This window comes from Pleurodeles waltl, chromosome 5 (assembly GCF_031143425.1).
Source record: "Pleurodeles waltl isolate 20211129_DDA chromosome 5, aPleWal1.hap1.20221129, whole genome shotgun sequence".
Lineage (NCBI taxonomy): Eukaryota > Metazoa > Chordata > Amphibia > Caudata > Salamandridae > Pleurodeles > Pleurodeles waltl.
Genome location: NC_090444.1, coordinates 982,531,028 through 982,537,027, shown reverse-complemented (window position 1 = coordinate 982,537,027; position 6,000 = coordinate 982,531,028). Strand labels below are relative to the sequence as shown.

General features: G+C 42.2%; 1 protein-coding gene across 1 annotated transcript in view; it reads left to right on the top strand.

The window, feature by feature from the left end:
* Positions 1–265: 265 nt before the first annotated feature.
* The window catches only part of WTAP (WT1 associated protein), a 263,014-nt gene continuing 257,279 nt past the window's right edge, over positions 266–6,000 (top strand). The window contains exon 1 of the mRNA XM_069235141.1: positions 266–529. The gene's annotated coding sequence lies outside the window, so the exon portion shown is untranslated. The remainder of the gene's footprint in view (positions 530–6,000) is intronic.

The following is a 6,000-nucleotide window of genomic DNA, read 5'->3' as shown; positions in this document are numbered from 1 at the left end:
GAATTGCTAATTCGATTTGGGTACTATAAAATGTTTGATTAAGGAACTTGGTGATCTTTTAGCCACTACACCACCTCCAGGGTGACGTGCAAAAAAAAAAGTTTTAACACTTCTATCGTCGTTTCCTCCAAAGGCCTGGGGTTCATGTGTGTGGAGATTGACAAACAAGCGGCAGTCCCTCCTCCCCGGGCTGCGCGCGCTCCTCCTCTCCGGGGCGGGCGGATGGTGCAGCTTCTGGCAGGCCTCCCCTCCCCCCTTAGCCGCCGCCATTTTGTGTTCACAGCTTTTGCGATCTAGAGCTCCAGGGAAAGAGGGGGAAGCTCAGAAAAGGCAGGCTTCACCGGAGAGAAGCGAAGCATAGGACCGGGGACAGGACTCCCAGAGACGACACTACACCTCCAGTTCCTGTAAGGTGTACGCGGTATATTCAGTACTTTAGAAAACCGTCCGAGAGAGCTGCGCGTCCGCCCTCCATGTGCAGGGCGGGGCGGGCCACCCCTAGCCGCTGTTGTTCGCCCCCAATCTAAAGGTAGGTGATTTAATTTCGTTTCGATTACGTTTCTATCTTTTACTTGGTTTTTCTTAGGGAGATTGTGAACTGAAGTAGTACTACCCCCGTCTTTCTGTAGAAGACCTCGCACGCTGGAGCGACGCAGCTGCGGTATTTTCGAGGGGCGGCGCTGTTGCCTTTGGTCTAACGCTCGTACTCCTCTGGAGACGCTCGACGGCCCAGTTTTTTTAGATAAAATATCTATTTTCAACGCTGGAAACAGACTGCCCAGTCCCATCGCGGGCACTGGTGAGGCATTCGCGCGGGCTGTTTGCGACACCGAGTGAAACGTACAGGCCTTTCTTTTCCAAGCCCAAGGAGTATGTGCTCGGCAGATATTGTGAACAGTGGGCCATTTTGTGCAGCTCATGCCCGGTGTTGTAAAACGGCTGACCAGGCTCCCCCTCCTGCAACACATAGAAACTATCTTGTATTTTTGTTCCGCCTCCCTTTGGTCAGTATTTCACATACCTTAACTGCAGCCTTGCCTTGTTTACAAAATGTTTAACTGTTGGCTGTATCTTGTTGTCATTTTGCTCCTCGGGCGCGATTTGTAAGCGAGGTGTATTAAGTGCACGTGTGTCTGTTCGCATCAGGGTTTGTGTTGGCGACATCCATTTTGAGCTTATTGCTCGTTATTGTGAGAAATATTGACGTTTCAGTGGTTATCAAAAAGATTCCACGTTTCTCTTTTCACTATTTTTCTCCATTTTGGCTAATAGATTTTGAGCTGCGCTCCCATACACGCACTCTTTGCATATTTCGGCAGCATCTTCTAGCCATAGGGTAAATAATTCCCATATAGTTTTGATCTTAACTGGTCGTACAGTTAGCACCTTTCCCATTAAAACTATTTTACTAGATGCCTGAAAGCAGCTGCAACGTACTTCTTAAAGCAGTATCACTTCTATCCGTACGTTCATTTAATTTGCATTTATATTTTTAATTCTGAAATTAGTCCGTGGCGTTTTCTCTCATGCCATTTTTTACCACTACAAATTACACGTGTCAGATTTACACTTGTGGACATGTTTCGAAACTGTTAGTTTCGACCACGAGGTCATCACTAATCTCTTTGTACTGAAAGTCGCGGACTTCTTTAACTATCTTGGTTCCTGTCATGAGTTGTCTGCTGTTTTTATACATCTTCTAATCAGTTTTATTTCGACTTTGTGTAAAATAACGTTTGCATCCTTGTAACATTACCCCCTATTGTTAAGCGCCTGGCAATCACGTTTTTAGAAAATGTAGTTTAGTATTTTCAACATTGGCAAACAATTGTAGACCACGCGAACGACATTTTTACTTTACCGTTTGGTTTTTTTTAAATCTTAGAGGTGTGTGTGTTTTTTTTTTTCTTCTAAAAACCAAACAATTAGTACTTTTTAAACCAGTATTTTATCTGCGTTTTGATTGGGACCCTGATGTCTATAGATAGTAGGATTGACTGACTTAGTCTAGTATTGCGCTTTATTGTAAGCACGAAAAATTTTAGACTAGTTGATGAAGAACTTATTTAACTTCTCTGTCGAGACTGTCTACCACATACGTTTTACACTGGTGGGATAACTATTATAGGCATACAGTTTGCTCATGGCAGTGATTTAGGGAGACCACTGGTTTGGTTAGCCGTAGAATCATTTTAACTTAAGCAGTGCGTGGAAACCTGGCACTGTGTCCTGTCTTCTAAAATTGACCATCTATAATATTGAAAACCCTTTAGTTCTGCACTTAGAAACAAATGTGACGTCTTTCACCAATAAGTGGTAAATGTAAAGTTACAAGGCTCGTTCAAGTACTTGAACATACAGAATTTTAATGCTGATTTTGTAATTGGTGCCATTTTGTTTGTTAGTTTTGCTTTACTTTTCTTTTAAATTGTTTTTCCAAAAGTTATCATATGCCGTTGTTCACCTACAAAATCACCAACATCTACAGCAATTTCGACACCACCCCCACCGACTTCGACATTCCATACCTCACAGGATCACCAAATGGAAGCAGCTTTCCACTGGTGACAGCCTCACCATCATAACCTCCTTCCTCTCCGGGTCCCCTGCCTGCACAGTATCTACAGCCTAGGAAATAAAACCATTGGAGCTGCAGTCACAGAACTCCTCAACACCTCCATAACCATCACCCCTAGCTTCTGGAAGCACGCTGAGTAGAAGCCCCTCCTGAAGAGACCCCCAGTGATCCCAAGAATTACCGCCCCATTTCATTCCTTCCGATACCCGCAATGTCTTGGAAACTGCCATCAGCTGACAGACTATATCGAACACAACAACCTGATCGACCCTACCCTTTCCGGTTTCTGGCACAATCACAGTACCAAAACCACACTGATCATAGATACAGGTGACATTAAACAACTCCTTGACCAAGGAGCCGCAGCATCCCTCATCCTCCTCGACTTATCCGTGGCCTTCAACACTGTCTTACACCACACTCTCCTTTCCGGACTGCACAACATCAGCATCCAAAACAATGTACTCAGCTGGATTGCTTCGTTCCTCTCTGGAGGAACCCATAGGATCTTCCTCCCTATGTTTCCACACCCAAAAACTTCATCCGCAACATCCCCCAGGGCTCATCTCCCAGCCCCACCCTCTTCAATATCTACATGACTCCACTGGCAGACATCTTGTGCACTCACGGACCCGGCATTGTCTCCTAGGCCTACTGCCTAAAGCTAAACTTGGGGGTGGGAGGAGAAGGGAATAAGTCCTCCCCTTGAAATTACATGTGGTAGCCCACCCCCTTGGTCCACCTATTATGCCCATCGACCACGCACCCTCAGAATCATCATGGACATCCAACTGACCATGAAGCAACAGATTCAACGCCGTCTCTTCTGCTTGTGTTCAAATCCTCTGCACGTGCAGCAGGATTTTCATGTGAATCTGCATCTCCACCAGGAAGGCTGTCATCCATGCCCTTGTCTCAAGCCGGCTCGACTGCAGAATTGCAATCTATGCCAGAACCACTAAACAGATAATGAGCCGCCTCCAGACTATTCCTGAACCCATCATTAAGACTTGTCCTTTCCTCCCCGGAAGAGCCAGCATCACCACATATATCAGGGCACTCCATTGGCTTCCCGTCCAACAGAGGTGTCTCTAGTTCCTCACGCAAGCCTACAAAGCCACCTACAACACCGGACCTGCCTACATGAACTGCCTCTCTTTCCACAAACCGATCAGTTTCTCTTGCCCAGTCCTCTACATCGTTCTGCTTAACTACTAAGCCTGTGAAGTCACTGTGCACCAAACTTTAAAACATTCTCCAACACTTGTGAAAATTACTCTTGCCTAGGTAAACTTGCTCCTTATATTACCACATTGCTTGACACCAAGATTTCTTTATGGCATTTCAATAGGACCACAATGAATGGCAGAGTGTAATCCAAGCAATCCTTTAACTTATCCTGAGAGTTTCAGCTTCTGCAAGACGTCCGTTGGTCTTTTGTTTTTTTAACCATGGACTCGGCAATCGTCAATATCCATTAACTCTCCTTAGAATCTGTATAGACCATTATTCTGTTATTTATTTCTTCAGTGTTTACAAATCATTCCATAGATCACCATCTTTCATTAAAACCAATAAAACCTTCTATTCCAAACCTCTATTCATCCCACCAGTCATTTAAGGATGCCAGAAGGAACCCACAAACAGGGCTCGAAAAATCATAAAAATGTTACTAGACCTGCAAGTCGAGTAACTTAAATCTACTTGACCTACCTCTAATGTACTTAACCCCTAAACGGGTCTCAAATTGTGTGATCCTAGGCAAATAGTTGTCACCTTTTACTTAATTCTCACATGATTGCACCTTCAAATATGTGAGCTCTGCATTTCGGCAGTACAAAAAATCCTCTGTTTGATTAAATAGACTAAAATTTACTGCATGCATCCCAAGAATCTAGCCCACATACCCATGAGGTCTAGCCACATAACCTAGGACTTCTTATAGTTTAGGAGTGTTTCTCAGTTTGTAAACACTTACTTTTAATAAATAATATTACTAAACAATGATGTGATAACATATTGTCATCGACACACACTAACTTACCAAGAAATATCCAAAAACCTCTCCAATAACTTGCAGCTTTACAGATAAAACTATAGTGTATTACCAATCTGTGAAAATTGGATTTCAGAAAATATATCCTTTGCACATCAACACGTAAAGTATTCTGATTTGTTTTCACCCTATTAACATTTTTTCATCACACATTTATTTAAAAAAAGGGTGCTTTCACAACTACTGAAATATATTTTGAAATGTTTGCACAGTTGACTTAGTCATTTAAATTTTGTGTGTTAGAAAAAAAAACTGACGCCTTATTTATATCCTTTTTATTTTACGTTCTAAGCAGCAGCTCACACAGTTCAGCTTACAAAGTCCTGGAACTCTGCAGTCTGAAGGAAAAATAATTGTGAGAAACACTGACGTTTGACCTCTCTGAGAACACACAGCAGATGTGACCTAAGAACACGATTTAAAGGCTTCTTTTATTGCCCCTCCACTTTTCAACTGAACAGAACACCTGTTTAGTGTCAACTCCCCAGTAGGGAGGAATAAGTATTAAAAATAGCTCGACCTGATCAAATAAGACTCACCAACCTGAGTGGTCAAGTGGATTTTTTTTGAGCCCCAACAAATTATGTCATATAACTTTCTATTTGAATTTGCCACAAACGAAATTGAAGTAAATGCCCCCAGAGGCACAATAGTAAACAATTAAGCACTGGGTTTAACCACTATCCTTGTGTTGATTCTTAGTGGGAGGGCAGGGGGTGGGCAGGGGGGCTCTCATAGTAAAGTGCGTCAATGCTCTGTCAGTGGTAGTAAGCCACTTATTTTATTCTTGTTCAGACAACTGGTCTGAAGCAAAGGTGTGGTATATTATAGCTGGACACCCAGGACATGTTGTTTGGGGTAAAGGACTACAAGTTTTAAAGTTTATTTTGTCCTTAGGATAAGTAGGTCCATCCCCCTACAGCACAAACTCTTTGGCTGCCAGGGCATTGTCTGCAGTGAAGGTAATGTTTGTGTCCATATATTAATTCTGTTAAAACTTGTATTTATGGTTCATTAAGGTAATGTTGTAAGCTTGGACTGCTCTACTGAGTGTTTCTATTATGAAAATGTCTACAGACTTTTTTTTTTTTAACATGAAGCTACGTATAATGCACTCGATCACATGCAAATATTTGAATAAGCTTGAAAACAAGTTCTGATTCTATGCTTTTCGAAATAAAATGTTCACAAAAAAAGCAACTAGGAAAAATGTTGCTAATCTGAAATTTTAGGGGCCATTTCTTTGAAGCATCATTTAGTAAAATATTGGTGCATGTTACAAAATTCATAATGGAAAATCAGTGTAATAATTTTTAACAAGATATGAGAAGCAAAAAAATAAGCAAACATTGGCAAAGCAGATGGG